General features: G+C 40.3%; 1 pseudogene; it reads right to left on the reverse strand.

Moving 5' to 3' along the window:
* Positions 1-15,250, reverse strand: part of LOC117596657 (C-type lectin domain family 10 member A-like) — an 80,778-nt pseudogene that overhangs the window by 23,012 nt on the left and 42,516 nt on the right.

Raw genomic sequence — 15,250 nt, forward strand, 5'->3', positions numbered from 1 at the left:
AAAGTGTACATTTTGGTCATATCTTGATTGTTTTATTTCAAATCCATTGTGGTGGTGTATAAATGCAAAATCACAAAAACTCCGTCACTGTCCGAATACCTCCGGACCTGACTCTGTATATATATATATATATATATATATATATATATATATATATATATATATATATATATATATATGTATATGTATGTATATTTAAATTAAAACCTTATTTAGCATTGTAATAGTACCCAAAAAGGCCAAAATCTAGAGATGAATTACAGAAAATGTGAGTTGTGTGTGAATTAAGTGGAGTGAGGAGAAAATGATTTGACATGAAAGGCGAAAAAAAAAAAAAAAAAGATGCATACTCTGTTCCCAGGTGATCATGGACACCAAGCACATCACACAGGGAAACTCTTTCTCTCTTACTTTCAGCAACCATAGGCTTACAGGTTTACAGCAAAGAGAAGATCATATTCCTTTTTTGATATTTCACATTTGTCTGGGTAATTGTAATTTAAATTTGACAGTATATTCCATACGTAAAAGTGCAGTCAATTATTAGATTACAAGATTAAAGATGATCAATCAAGTGTTACTTGATCAATTAGTTAGTCTTACGCGTAAATTCACACACACTCAGGAGCTTGAGTAGAATACAACTGTTTTTCTAAACTTACAGGATAAGATTTTCATGAATACCAAGTTTCTCCTGTAAACGTTCCTATGAAAATTTACGGGTGAATTCATTTGTACTCAGCTTCATAAATGAGGCCCATTGACAGGAAAAGAAAAAAGTCTGGGTTTACTTCTTACAAATGTTGCATGCCTAACAAAAATAAAGACATTAATTTCACAAGATATATGCATGTAACTGAAAATCCATGTGTTTTTGTAAAGAGGACGGAGTCCATGGAGACAGATGCAGGTGCATGTGAAGTTCTTTATTAAAAGAACTTCTTTAATAAAAACACAAATGAACCAGGCACACAGAAATGAACCAGGGACACAGGGAAACCAGGAACTAGGCCACATGGAGCTAGGCTAAAACTTAAATACTATGCACAGGGCTTACAGTAACAGAAACCTCCCCCTGTTGCTCTACAAGGAAGGTCAGGGTGCCCTCTAGTGGCCCAAGATGGAACTACCCCTGGGGGCCATGACAAACAATTCTTTATAGATATTTGGTTCGATTTAAGCTTCTACCTTTGACTTTTTGTATATCAAAGCTGCAAACTTACAATGAAATATTATTTTCTGTTATTAAATACATCCCAACATTTGTCTAGATTTTTTTCTTTTGTAAGCAACACAAGACCAAGTTTGCAAATATCAATATCCACAGCAAACTTTAAAGGAAAACTCCACCCTGAAACATAAACAATGACAACAAAGCTGTAAACTCTTAACTGTACATAATCCATGTTAACAATGTTTGTTGTCAGACTCAGAGTAGTTCTTGTCTGTGGATCTGTTAATCTGTTAATCTGCTAATTAGTCAAGGTGTTGGATGTGGTCTGTAACTCGTCTCTCTCTTTAGTCAGGTTGTTGTAACTGGTCTGTAACTGGTCTCTCTTTAGTCAGGGTGTTGTAACTGGTCTGTAACTGGTCTCTCTCTAGTCAGGTTGTTGTAACTGGTCTGTAACTGGTCTCTCTCTTTAGTCAGGTTATTGTAACTGGTCTGTAACTGGTCTCTCTCTATAGTCAGGGTGTTGTAACTGGTCTGTAACTGGTCTTTTTCTGAATTCAGGTTAATGAATTTGATCCACAGCACTGGGACAGCAGTCAGCAGGTGAACCCACGGCAGCAGTACCACACACACTGCAGTCAGTCCCCCTTATTCCTTGCACGGTTGATTCCTGACACTACAAAGAAATTAATAATGTTATTGTTAAATGTTAAAGCCACACTGCGAAGAGGGCAAATAAATTAAACCACCACCTTAGTGTTAGCTGTTCCACCACAACCCTGATCAAGATAACACGGTTACCAGGAGCGACTGGAAACGTCTGAGGAGACGCACTCATGTTTTATGTTTGCCTTATGTTTGTGTTTTACATTCTGTTTATGACTAAACTTTACATGTGAGTTCACTTGGTTCCTGCCTCCTCCTTGCCCATTTGTTGGAGTTTGTTACATTGGTGTCAAAATGGGCAAGGAGGAGGTGGGAACCTAGTGAACTCAAACGTAAAGTTAATCAAGTGCCAGGCATGCATCCTCCCAGCCTGGTCCCTCCGTCCTCCTCATCGCAATCCTCTGCAGCCAGAATCAGGCCTCCAGCCTGATGTACACCCCCTCCTCCCCCTTCAGGAGGAGCGGTGCTGCCCTCTCGGCTACGTCCTTCCGCTGGCCGGACCCACATTCTGGGAGCGAAAGGAGAGACAAGAGGGGGAAAAGGGGAGAGAGAAGGAGCAAGCAGGAGAGTCAGAGCAAGAGGGAGAGAGATGAGAGAGAGAAAAGGAAAAACTGACTCCCAGGTCCTCAGGCACACTGTCATCTGGTCCTCAGCCAGCCAGGAAGCAATCCCCCAAGATGCCGGGAGCTGGCACTGGACCTCCTGGTGGACGGCTGCGCCCCTCCCCCCTTTCCACTCCGCCTCCTGGTGGATGGCTACGGCTCCTCCCCTTTTCAGGTGAATGGCAGCACCTCCTCTGTCCTCCAGCAACCGCACCAGCATCACACTTCCTTGGCAGCACTATTCTCATGCAGCAGCGAGGACTCTATGACAGCACGTCCCTCCTCCCTACCTGGTTTCGGCACCAATGTAACAATCGTCAAAGACGGGCAAGGAGGAGGTGGGAACCGAGTGAACTTAAACATAACATTTAATAATAAACAGAACTCAGACATAACAGAAACAAACATAGCACAGACATAAAACCCGCTGGCATCTCTCTCTATCCCAGGCATCTACAGCCACTCCTTTATTACTCTCTCCCACTGATTAGACAACTCAGTGCCAGGCGTGCATCCTAATCACACACACACACAAACACACACACACATATATATATATATATATATATATATATACACCAATCAGCCATAACATTAAAACCAATGACAAGTGAAGTGAATAACATTGATTATCTCATTACAGTGGCACCTGTAAAGGAGTGGGATATATTAGGCAGCAAGTGAACAGTCAGTTCTTCAAGTTAATGTGTTTGGAGCAGGAAAAATTGGCAAGTGTAAAGATCTGAGCAACTTTGACAAGGGCCAAATTGTGATGGCTAGACAACTGGGTCAGAGCATCTCCAAAATGGCAGGTCTTGTGGGGTGTTTCCAGTATGCAGTGGTTAGTACCTACCAAAAGTGATCCAAGGAAGAACAGATAGTGAACCGGCGACAGGGTCATGGGCACCCAAGGCTCATTGATGGGCTTGGGGAGCAAAGACTAGCCTGTCTTGTCCGATCCCAAAGAAGAGTCACTGTAGCACAAATTGCTGAAAAGGTTAATGCTGGTTATGATAGAAAGGTGTCAGAACACACAGTGCATCACAGATTGCTGCATATAGCCACAGACTGGTCAGAGTGCCCTTGCTGACCCCTGTCCACTACCGAAAGCGCTTACAATGAGCATATGAGCAATCAAAAAAGGATGAATCACATTTTCTTTTACATCATGTGGATGGACGGATGCGTGTGTGTCGCTTACCTGGGGAAGAGATGGCAACAAGATGCACTATGGGAAGAAGGCAAGCCAGTGGAGGCAGTGTGATGCTCTGGGCAATGTTCTGCTGGGAAACCTTGGGTCCTGGCATTCATGTGGATGTTACTTTGACACGTACCACCTACTTAATCATTGTTGGAGACCAAATACACCCCTTCATGGCAATGGAAATTCCCTAATTTCAGCAGGATAATGCACACTGCCTCACTGCAAAAATTATCCAGGAATGGTTTGAGGAATATGACAAAGAGGTCAAGGTGTTGACTTGGCCTCCAAATTCCCCAGATCTCAATCTGATCGAGTATCTGTGGGATGTGCTGGACAAACAAGTCCAATCCTGTGATGGGGCAGAGCTGTTTTGGTGGCACAAGGAGGATCTACACAATAATAGGCAGGTGGTTTTAATGTTATGGCTGATCGGTGTGTATGTGTACATACAGCCACTTCTCCCCTACACACTTGGCTCTTTAGCAGGGAGCGGTGAACATAGCTTACTTTGGCCAGGTCATCCATAGGTGCAATGGTATACACCACCCCCCCTTTCATTGGTGCTCTTACCACTTGATACACCACTGGGCTTCACAGGTCCTGGATCTTATGGCAACCTTTTGCCTCATTCTCCCAAAGCTACACCAAATGACCCTCCACCAATGCAGTATCGTGGCACTGTGCTGATCATGTTGGGCCTTGTGCCTGGTCTTGTGCCTGGCCGCTATGACCTGCAACTGTTCACATGCCCCAGCAAAGGCCACCTGCAACCTGGTCTGGTGTTCGAAGACCCAATCATGCACACGTCCTCCGTTTCTTGATTTCAACAGGAAATCAATTGGCAACCACAGGTCCTGGCCAAACATCAGGAAAAGCAATGCGTCACCTGTAGCCTTGATGAGGAGTACTATTGTAACTGAAAATTATCTGAGAGAGGCAGGCCACCCAATCTTGCTTTCTAGAGACTGGCAAAGTGCGCAGCAAATTGTGCAATGTGCGGTTGAAATGCTCGCAGTGGCCATTACCAGCCAGATGGTATGGAGTAGTGCAAGACCGTAAAGCCCAAACAGTTGGCAAATCAGCAGTGACTCAAAATTCCGACCCTGATCCAAATGGAGGCGACCTGGAATGTCAAACTTATAAAACCACTTGGTCACCAGAGGCTGAGCCACCTTCTCAGCCCACTGATCCCATGTTGGAACAGCCAAAGTATACTTACTGCAAACGTTGGTCATCACCAAAACATGAGCACAGCAGCTATGCTCATAGTTACATAGGAATAACATTCATGAAATGTATCAGTCAGGATTTAGGCCTCATCATAGCACAGAGCACTGGTAAAAGTTGTAAATGACTTACTACTGGCCTCTGATCAGGTTTGTGTCTCCTTGCTTGTGCTGCTTGACCTTAGTGCAGATTTTGATAGCATCGATCATGTTATTCTCCTCGATAGACTGGAAAATGTAGTAGGCATTAAGGGAACGGCCCTTTCCTGGCTCAGGTCTTATTTGACTGATCGTTATCAGTTTGTAAACATAAATGGTGACTTCTCATACTAAGGTAAAGTTTGGTGTCCTGCAAGGCTCTGTTTTAGGCCCACTGCTCTTTTCTTTATATATGCTACCTCTGGGCAAAATTATTCGTAAACATGGTATTAGCTTCGACTGTTATGCTGATGACACACAGTTTGTTTCAGCAAAGCCAGATGACAGACACCAGCTTAATAAAGTTGAGCAATGTGTAAAAGACGTTAGAAACTGGATGCTTATTAACTTTCTCTTACTTAATTCTGACAAGACAGAAGTACTTGTACTAGGACCACATGCAGCTAGAAGTAAGCTTTCTGATTACATAATAATTCTGGATGGCCTTTCTGTTTCATCATCTGCAGCAGTAGAAGACCTTGGTGTGATTATCGACTCTAGTCTTTCTTTTGTAGCTCATGTAGATAATATCACTAGGATGGCTTTCTTTCATCTCAGAAATATTGCTATAATAAGAAATATGTTGTCACTACACAATGCAGAAAAATTAGTTCATGCTTTTGTTACCTCTAGGTTGGATTATTGTAATGCCTTACTGTCTGAATGTTCCAGTAGGTGCATAAACAAGCTCCAGTTAGTCCAGAATGCAGCAGCAAGAGTCCTTACTAGAATCAGAAGATATGACCACATCACCCATATCTTATCCACACTGCATTGGCTCCCAATCAAATTTCGCACTAAATGGACTCGCGCCACAGTACCTGAGCGAACTTTTGGTCTTTTATGATCCGCCACGCCTACTTAGATCAAAAGGTGCAGGCTATTTGTTGGTACCTCGAATAGTGCGGGCTACAGCTGGGGGTAGAGCTTTCTCTTACAAAGCCCCACAGTTATGGAACAGCCTTCCACTTAGTGTTCGGGGCTCAGACACAGTCTCAGTATTTAAGTCTAGGCTGAAAACATATTTGTTTAGTCAAGCCTTTTGTGAATAGTTTTTTCTTAGGTACAGGGGCAGGTCTGGAGGGTTCACAGGCATAGAGAGTTGTGGTGAACTGGGATGTTTGGATGCTGTCACCCCCCCACTCTCAAACGTTCACTCAGGTTTGTCGACAGTGGAGTGGCTGGCTGCTTTATGTCCCAGGACTCCCTCATGTCTGTGTTAGCTTCTGGCTCTCCCTTTTAGTTATGCTGTCATAGCTAGTCTTGCCAGAGTCCCTGCTTGCACTCTGCATGCAAAGTACATTGTGCTTAACCATTAGAGGACAAAAGCTTACCTAACAATCTCTTCCTCTCTCTCCATCTCTCTCTCTCCCTCACTCTCTGTCGAGCTACACATGCTATTTCTGAGATGCCAGTGATCCTGACCCCTTCTGCTCCTCCTCGCTGCCTGACCCATCCTGATGCCGCTTCTGCTCCTCCTCGCTGCTTGACCCATCCTGATGCCCTACGTCTGGTTGGAGTTCTCATCGGTTGAGTTCGCTCGCTGCTGCTGGGAGTGGCCCCATATGGACGGCCTGAAGAACTGTTTGGATTGCTGGGGATGGTGCACCTGGGGGCTGTGGAGATGGCTTGGGGATCACATATGGGGAGCTGTACTGTAATGGCTTGGGACTGCGATTGCTGTAGTGGCTTTGGGGCTGCGGTTGCCACGAGCAGCTTCGTACTCAGGACTCTATCAGTGGACAATGGATAGATTTTAACCAACCAGACTTCTTGCGAAAACTGTGATGAATTTATTGGTTGCACAATTGCACTATTTGTCCTTATAGTACACAATAATAGAAGGGATTTATTTATAATCGCACTATCTGTTGCACCCAGATGAGGATGGGTTCCCTTTTGAGCCTGGTTCCTCTCAAGGTTTCTTCCTCATATCATCTTGGGGAGTTTTTCCTTGCCACGGTTGCCACTGGCTTGCTCATTAGGGATAAATTCACAGTGATAAATTCAAATATTTACAATATATTTTTGTGAATCCATTTATTTCTGTAAAGCTGCTTTGTGACAATGTCCATTGTTGAAAGCGCTATACAAATAAAACTGAAATGAATTGAATTAAACAAAACATATGACAATACGGAAGCATGCGCTGTCAAGCTATGGGCTGCTTAAGTGCGTTGAGCGCTTCTTGCACTCACTGCTGAGTGTCAGGGGGAAATACCTGACAATAACAGGAATGCATTCATTTCTGCAGATATTCAACAGTATTAAAGGTGTAACTATATACAGATGATTTTGTCAATACAAAATCATTGTTGACAAACGTTGACAAATTGTTGTGGTATATGAGGAATAAAACACGGAATTCACTGTTACTGGAAAATAATCAGTAACTCCGCTTTGTATCGGGCTGCACCACCAACCCAGTCTCACAGAAAAAAACTTCCACCTCAGCACCTACTACACAATGAACATCAACATTCTGTCACAAGCATACATTGCATATCAACATATTAGTCATTCACTCGAATGCTCTGTATGCCACTTTCTCTACCAACGTGATTTAACCAATATCGCCCACTACTACCACTACCACTACTACCATACTATATCAATATACAATAAATAAATATTTCCCCTCTTTTTTTAACCTCACTAATGCTCTTTTGAGTGAATGGAGCACAACTTCTCACATCCACCTTCTAAATCTAGTGGAAATCCTTCCCAGAAGAGTGAAGGCTGTTATAGCAGCAAAGCGTGGACCAACTCCATATTAACGCTCATCATTTTGGAATGGGATGTTCAACAAGCACATATGGGTGTGATGGTCAGGTGTCCACATAATTTGGGCCAAATACTGTATTTCTGCATGAATAGTCCTAACTGTAAATATCACATCTCAGCCAATTTAGTGTAAGTTTACAACATGGCTTCCATTCTCATTATTTAACAGCACTTGATCTTTTTTTCCCCATTGTGCACTATACTGAGTTGGAGTATTAACAGAATAAAACTGATGCTTTTGTTAATTTAGTGCACAAAATGTGAGACTTTTTTCCTTATGCTAACATTTGTATCTGCATGTGAATCTTGGTATAGTATATGTGGTAATGAGGCCCTTAGTTTCACAATGTGCTTACTAGTCTTCTGAGCATAATTAATACAGTACCACAGACGAACACAAATCAGGCAAAACCCCATCAATCTTGTTAAAGAACTGTGCTTTAGCTTTGGCTTCTCGTGGTTAGCAAGACTAGACTAGCACCTAAATACTTAGCTACATAAATAACCCTAACCCAGAACCTTCTAAAGACAGTAACCATTATATTGACGGTATTCATTTATTGCTGTTGTAAACCATTTTTGTCGCTGATATGAAGCAACAGGAGCAAATTATCCAGTTGTGTTGTTTTCTGATTGTGATACATTCATCTACAAAGGAAGGCCCTGTGGTTTAACATGTCTCTCGAGTGTCTGTCACAGAAGACCACACAGTTAAAAGCACACTTTAAAAGGAACAAGCGAGCATGGGTGACTACCAGACTCCCCACTTGAGGAGTTTGCTGAACATTTTATTAGAATGAAGTTAATCAAAGTTGATTCTAAATGTTTTTCATTGACCTGCATGGAATACTGGATCCTGAATTGAAGCAGCTCCACCCCACCCCAGGCTGCTGCATCATAAGAGGTTACATCTGTTCATAAAGTAAAGTGAAAAAGCAGACTGCAGTTTGATAGCATTGTCATGTTCAGAAAAGTAATAAATTAGCAGATTTTTTTTTGTTACATGAACTAATACTATTTATACTACAGCATTGCTGAATTCTTAAATCTGATTGCTCAGAAGGTACTGACTAATTTTCTATAACAGCAGATCTGACAGTAATCAGGGTGTCCTGAAAAAGTCTTAATTGAAATTGCATGGTCTTAAATTTAGTTTCAGACAGGTGTCTTTTATTACCTTTTTTGTCTCGTTCATGTTTTTTTTAAAAAAAAAAAAACAAAACACCTGCATTATTCTGAGTTCAGCTACCGTTAACGTGCGCATGTCGACATGAGTAAACATAAATTTGACCCAAAGAGACAGGAGAAGAGCAAATACTCCTGCTGACGCCTGCAGACACCCTAGTAATGCTGGCTGCAAGGCAAATCACACGTTTATATTTGTACACTCATTCTAATAAGTGATTGTTTCTATAATGTTCTGCTGTCTTCACACTTTGACCACAGAAAGTTACTGCAGTTTCATCTGTTCCTTTACTGGCAGCCGAGCAATTAATAGTCTTTATCTGCACACAGCACGCTTGAGTAAAGAGGTGCAGTTTTATAGTCGCGTCCTCCGAGAAATAGAGAGGAGTAATTCAGTGTTTTTGTGAGTCTTTAACAGATTAGGGATGTTTCAGTGTGTTTATGTGTGAGTGGAGATGGTGGTGGATATCTATGAAAGTGCAAATGTTTAGAGATTATTGCTGCTATGATTTCAAAAAGAAGACTCAAAAGCATAACAAAACAGCTTCATATATTTAAGATGATTTAATGAGCTGTGCTTATATTATAACTAGTGACTATATGTGACATATGTGAAAAAAATACCCTTTCCCAGAACCACTGAGAAATCCAGTATGAGCCTAAACTCACAAATAACTTTGCTATTCCCACTGGAACTTCTAGGCCACAAAACCTGATGAAAAACAATCACTAAACACTAGAGGGCAGTAAACATACAGATTCAATAATGAAATTTCAGCTCTAGCAGAAACTATACAGTTGTTGCTTGCTGTCATGGGGGTATCCAGCTTGCTGAGAATTTTATAAAACCCTGAATTTGTGTACACTACTACTACTACTACTACTACTACGATACACACACACACACACACACACACACACACACACACAAAAAAAAAACACCTTAACTAATTTAATATTTTAATTTCTTTATTGCCACACAACAGGATCAGTGATAAGTACAATAAGTACAAAATGAAGTGAAATTCTCTTGAGTGAAATTCTATAATGTCGTACTGTGTATTTACAGACATGGACCTTTTTTGCAGATCCATCCAAACACTTTAAGGAGCAGGGCAGAGAAAATGTTGGCCATGTTAACATTATACAACCAATTTATTAAAGGATTCTAACTAAAATAAAGGTACTGTCATGTTTTATTTTTACTGTTTACTATGCATTACTGAAGGATGCCATATACAGTGAGTAGTGACGAATGCAACTGCAGTTTAAGCAATATATACATTTCAATTATAAAAGTGCAATATACTCATGTGCGATATTTGTATATATTTTACAGTGTACTTTTTACTTATTCTTAATTCACTATTTTTAAACTCTTTAATGTTAAGTGTAATGTAGCTACACTAAATCACATTGTTTTGTATACAATGACAATAAAGTATCTTTCTCTATGTTATTATTAAAGAACAACGTTATACATTTGTAGTTACATTTCATGTTGTGGAATGTCCTTGAAACAAGTTACCTGGTGTTATCACTTACGTTATAAGTATATATTTATAAACAATTGTTGATTCACCAGCATCTCTCTTTTCTTGAGCTTTAAGATAATTGACAAAAAATGCTTGTTTTATCATGTTACCCTGAAACCGGGAAATGCAATCTTCTCTGTCCTGACTGTTTTACCATGTCTGAGAGAGTGCCACTCGAGACTGGAGTGACGCTGGAGACTCCTTCCATAAATGCTGAATTAACGTCTCCTAACAGAACATATCAACAATTACACTTTTTTTTGTTAAACAGCAGTACATTTTCTAATCTAATTATTATTAATCATAGATTATAGGCAGCATCAGGGCATCACAGGGCTACTTAACACCCTCTGAGGAAGAGCTATCTACAATACAAACTCTTCCACAAGGACGTTCAGCATGATAATCATTCATATAAGGAACATCTTTTAAGTAAAAATCCATCTAATTACTAATTTACACTGAGGCTTCAACAACTGGCCTACATGAAAATGTTTCTAGCAAACCAATTCCTGAATGAAATAGTTGTTTTTGTACACTAAATTACCATTATTTAAATTATAACAATGATTTAGTCAATCCACTTATTGGTATGTTTTTGGGAGGAAACCTGAGAACTCTGAGGAAACATGTAAAACTCCACACAGACAGTAACCTGAGCTGAGGATCAAACCAAAGACCCTCGAGCTGTGAGGTAGATTCATTCCCCACTGCATCACAGAATTACTTGTTAGTGCTCAGAAGGAGTTACCTACCAAGTAGATCTCGTTAAATTCACATGTAGATTCAGAAAATAAACTATAAATTGTGTTTATTTTTTAAACAAAGGTTAGAACATAAAACACATTTTATTTGGATGCAAGCTTTTGAGCAAAAGAAATGTATTTTCAAGAGGTTCAAGAAGTTAAAATGTAATTCATTGACATGTTAAGTTTAGCCAAGCTACCCTCTGTTAAAATCTTCCATCTAAATAAAAAATTTCTTTGCACATATCCAGCCATAATTGAAAGAGCATGGAACATCATTCCATGTATTTAGGAGATCTCTTGTTCCACCTTGTGGGATGTAGCCAGTTATAGCGCAGTCCTCTTTTCCTCCATGATCATTGGGTTCCGCTTGGCTCCAGTACCTGAAAGCACACAGAGAATCAGCACATCTGGAGCTTCAGACTGAGAGAACTGAGAGCATCATGAGTTCAGGTCAGTGATTTCTTACCCAGTGCCGTTGGTCAGTTCTGTACCGTCCACCCATTTCCACACCCCCTCAGTGTCTCTGTCACTCAGACCAATCCAAGCTTTTGCACTGAGCAGAGTTTTATTGATGAACTCCTGTTGTTTGTAGTAAAATATAAGAATAATAACATCTCCGTAAACTCCTACTGAGGTATAATAACTGGTAGTGCACTTTAGCATTTTAATACATGTAATGTGATTGTATTTTAGGCCCATATGTAAGCAGATACGTCTGGTTTAGCTACATGCAAACGACAAACATATTTTAGTTCAGGAAAACGTGTAGTTATATATAGTAGATCATGTCCAAATTTGACCCTGTAGAGTGTTTTTGCAGAAATACACACATATATGCTTTGATACAACTACAAGTAATCCAGCTCATTAAAGCACAGTAAGAGACTATAAACAGAATCACAGTCAAGACTCGGCTAAAGAGCTGAGGAGTTTCGTCACTCCATCACTGTGGAGATCACTGAGAAGCAGTGAATTGAGAAACAAAAGAGGTAACCATTGTAAAGGCATCTTCATTTGTTTATTTTTCCTCAAATATCCCTTTATAAACAGCACATTCTCTCTCTCTCTCTCACCTGTTCCTCTTTGCTGTTTATGATCACCAGGTCTGCTCCTCTCTCTCTGCAGTCCTTTCTGCTCTCAGTCCAGTTCTTCTTCTCAGTAGACTTGTAGTAAAGACTGGAGTTGAAGTAGGTCCATCCAATATCTCTCACTGACAGGAAGATATTTTCATAAACACAAGCGCTTTCATTAAAGTAGTGCATTAGGAGGGTAAATATACTCATCCAACAATCAGTCTGTTAAACAGTAATTCCAGTGTCCTTTTTTTCTCGTTTTTATACCTTTGTGGTCACACACCATCTACGACATGTTATCACACGTTATCATACAAAAACGGGCAGGCTGATTGGAGCTGACAGGAAGGCTACAGTAACTCAAATAACCACTCTCTACAACTGTGGTGAACAGAAAAGCATCTCAGAATGCACAATACATTGCCAGAAAAACTGAACAGTTGAAATTGTATGCAGGAATACAAAGCAAGAGGAAGAGCAAATGTGATAAACTGTTTATTTCTCAGTTTTGAGGCGGCACTGGGACTTCTGATAAGAGCATATAGTAAATAACGGACTGGAAACCACGGGATAAGGAAATATTATTATTGTATCAATATTGTTATTATGGGCACAAAGAGATTTAGTATTAATATTTAGACCGTCAGGACAAAGTTTTCCGCCTTTGGGTTTTGAGACCATCATCATTTTCCTTTTAAGTGAGTAAGTATAGTGACAATAGGTCAATGCTAAGCCTGTCAACTACCTGCTGAAATGTAATTGGTTGATGGCGGCCATGTTTTTTGAATTTTTTAATAACATTTTTTATTTTGATTGGACTTCCATCTCACTATAAAAACTTTATTATCCAGTCTCGGTGGTGAGATCAGTTATAGATGGGTTAAAGGTGAGACCAGACTAATTTACATATTAATAAAAACATCTCAGAATCCTCCAGTGTTTGAATAATAGGAAGTGTATAAAAGCTACACAGCTCAGCTTTTAGATACATTTGGAGGGAAATTATTACATAACTGAGTTGTTAAGGTACTCGACACTGATTCTTCTGAGAATATGTGACAGTTTTGCAGTGAAGTATTACTCACCTAGTTTAGAAAGCCTCTGGAGGTCCTCTCTATCCTTCTGTAACTGGTCTCTCTCTTTAGTCAGGTTGATGAATTTGATCCACAGCACTGTGATGGCAGTCAGCAGGAGAACACACAGCAGCAGCACACACACAGCAGTCACTCTGTAACATCTGCTCCATGCAGTGTCTCCTCCTAAAGGGGAATGGCCACAGAGACATGTCTCTTTTCATGTCATGAAATTAAATAACTATTTTGCAAAATGAAAACTATTTTGCAAATGTGTAAAATGAACATGCAACTCTCTGCTCATGTACTTTACGCTGACATTCTTTAACGATCATGCTGCTGTCATTGGAAAACCTTTAAAATATCCAGCAGCTTTGATGTGTATTGGACGTTGAGACATTTCCTCAACAGCTAATAACTTAATGAGTATGTGTACACTATTTATATATAGTGTAGTATACTCACTCACAGACTCACAGACCATGGCTACTTTATTAGTAATACATCTGTACACCTGGTCTTTCATGCAATTATCCAAGCAGCCAATCCTGTGGCAGTAGCGCAATGCATTCAGATGCAGGTCAAGAGCTTCAGGTAATGTTCACATCAAACATCAGAATAGGGAAAATACTGTGATCTCAGTGACCTTGACTGTAGCATGGTTGTTGGTGAATCTGAGGCTACAGTGGACACAGACTCAGTGAAACTACTTGAAGATTGGATAAACATGGCCTGGTCTTTGTGCTCTTTTGTGGAAAAAAGGCAATGTTTTTCCAGTCATTTCTAACCAGTTCTGCTCTACCTCTCTAAGCTTCAGGCACATTTCTTCACCCAGAACTGCTGCATGTGTTTAGTTTTTTTTTTTTGCAACACTTTGTGTAAAGTCTAGAGACATTAAAATCCTAGGAGTTTCTGAAATACTCAAACCAGCACGTCTGGCACCAACAACCATGCAACAGTCAACATCATTGAGATCACATTTCCCCCATTCTAATGTTTGATATGAACATTAACTGAAGCTCTTTGTTTATCCATTTTCTTTCTTGCCATGATATATTCCTTTACTAAGGAGGGTCTTAATCAGTTTCCCTGAAAGCCACACTTTTTTGTTTAAAATGCGCAAAGGTTTGGATACCCTTCCAGGGTCTTGACAATGCTGGAATTGGCAACAAACTCCAGTTCCCAGACTGCTTCATGGCTTACAAACATGGCCACTTTGAATTGCAACACCCAGCCTACACACTCATTGTCATGTTCCCATTTGACTCAATCACACACTGACATATATACAGTATATACACACACAAAACACTCAAAAGACACAAAGTATCACTCCACCAATACACATTTTTGTAGACCTACTGTCAGAGCTGCAGTTAGAAAATAAACAAGTACTGACCAATCAGCTTTGAGAATTCAACAGCACTGGGGTATACTTTTGCAAAATGTTGAATATTGTTCTTGAGCTGAAAACTGGAATTTTCTCTCTTCCTTCTCTGTGTTACCTCTAACAGCATCTGCACTCTCATAGACATCCATCATCATCTCCACTCACTCAGAAACACACTGAAACATCTTTAATCTATAAGCGCCTGAATTACTGCATCTCTGCATGTAGATACACGTTTGGCCTTGCAAACCTAAACACTTACCTGTGTGTGGATCTGTGTCTAGGTCTCTCTTTGTGCCACTGCCTTTCTTCTCTGCATCAGGGTCATGACCTCTAACAGCGCTTGCATTCTCATAGATAACTATTTGCTCAAAAGAACGCTGATGCATTTCTA

The sequence above is a fragment of the Pangasianodon hypophthalmus genome, chromosome 28, assembly GCF_027358585.1.
Source record: "Pangasianodon hypophthalmus isolate fPanHyp1 chromosome 28, fPanHyp1.pri, whole genome shotgun sequence".
Classification (NCBI taxonomy): Eukaryota; Metazoa; Chordata; class Actinopteri; order Siluriformes; family Pangasiidae; genus Pangasianodon; species Pangasianodon hypophthalmus.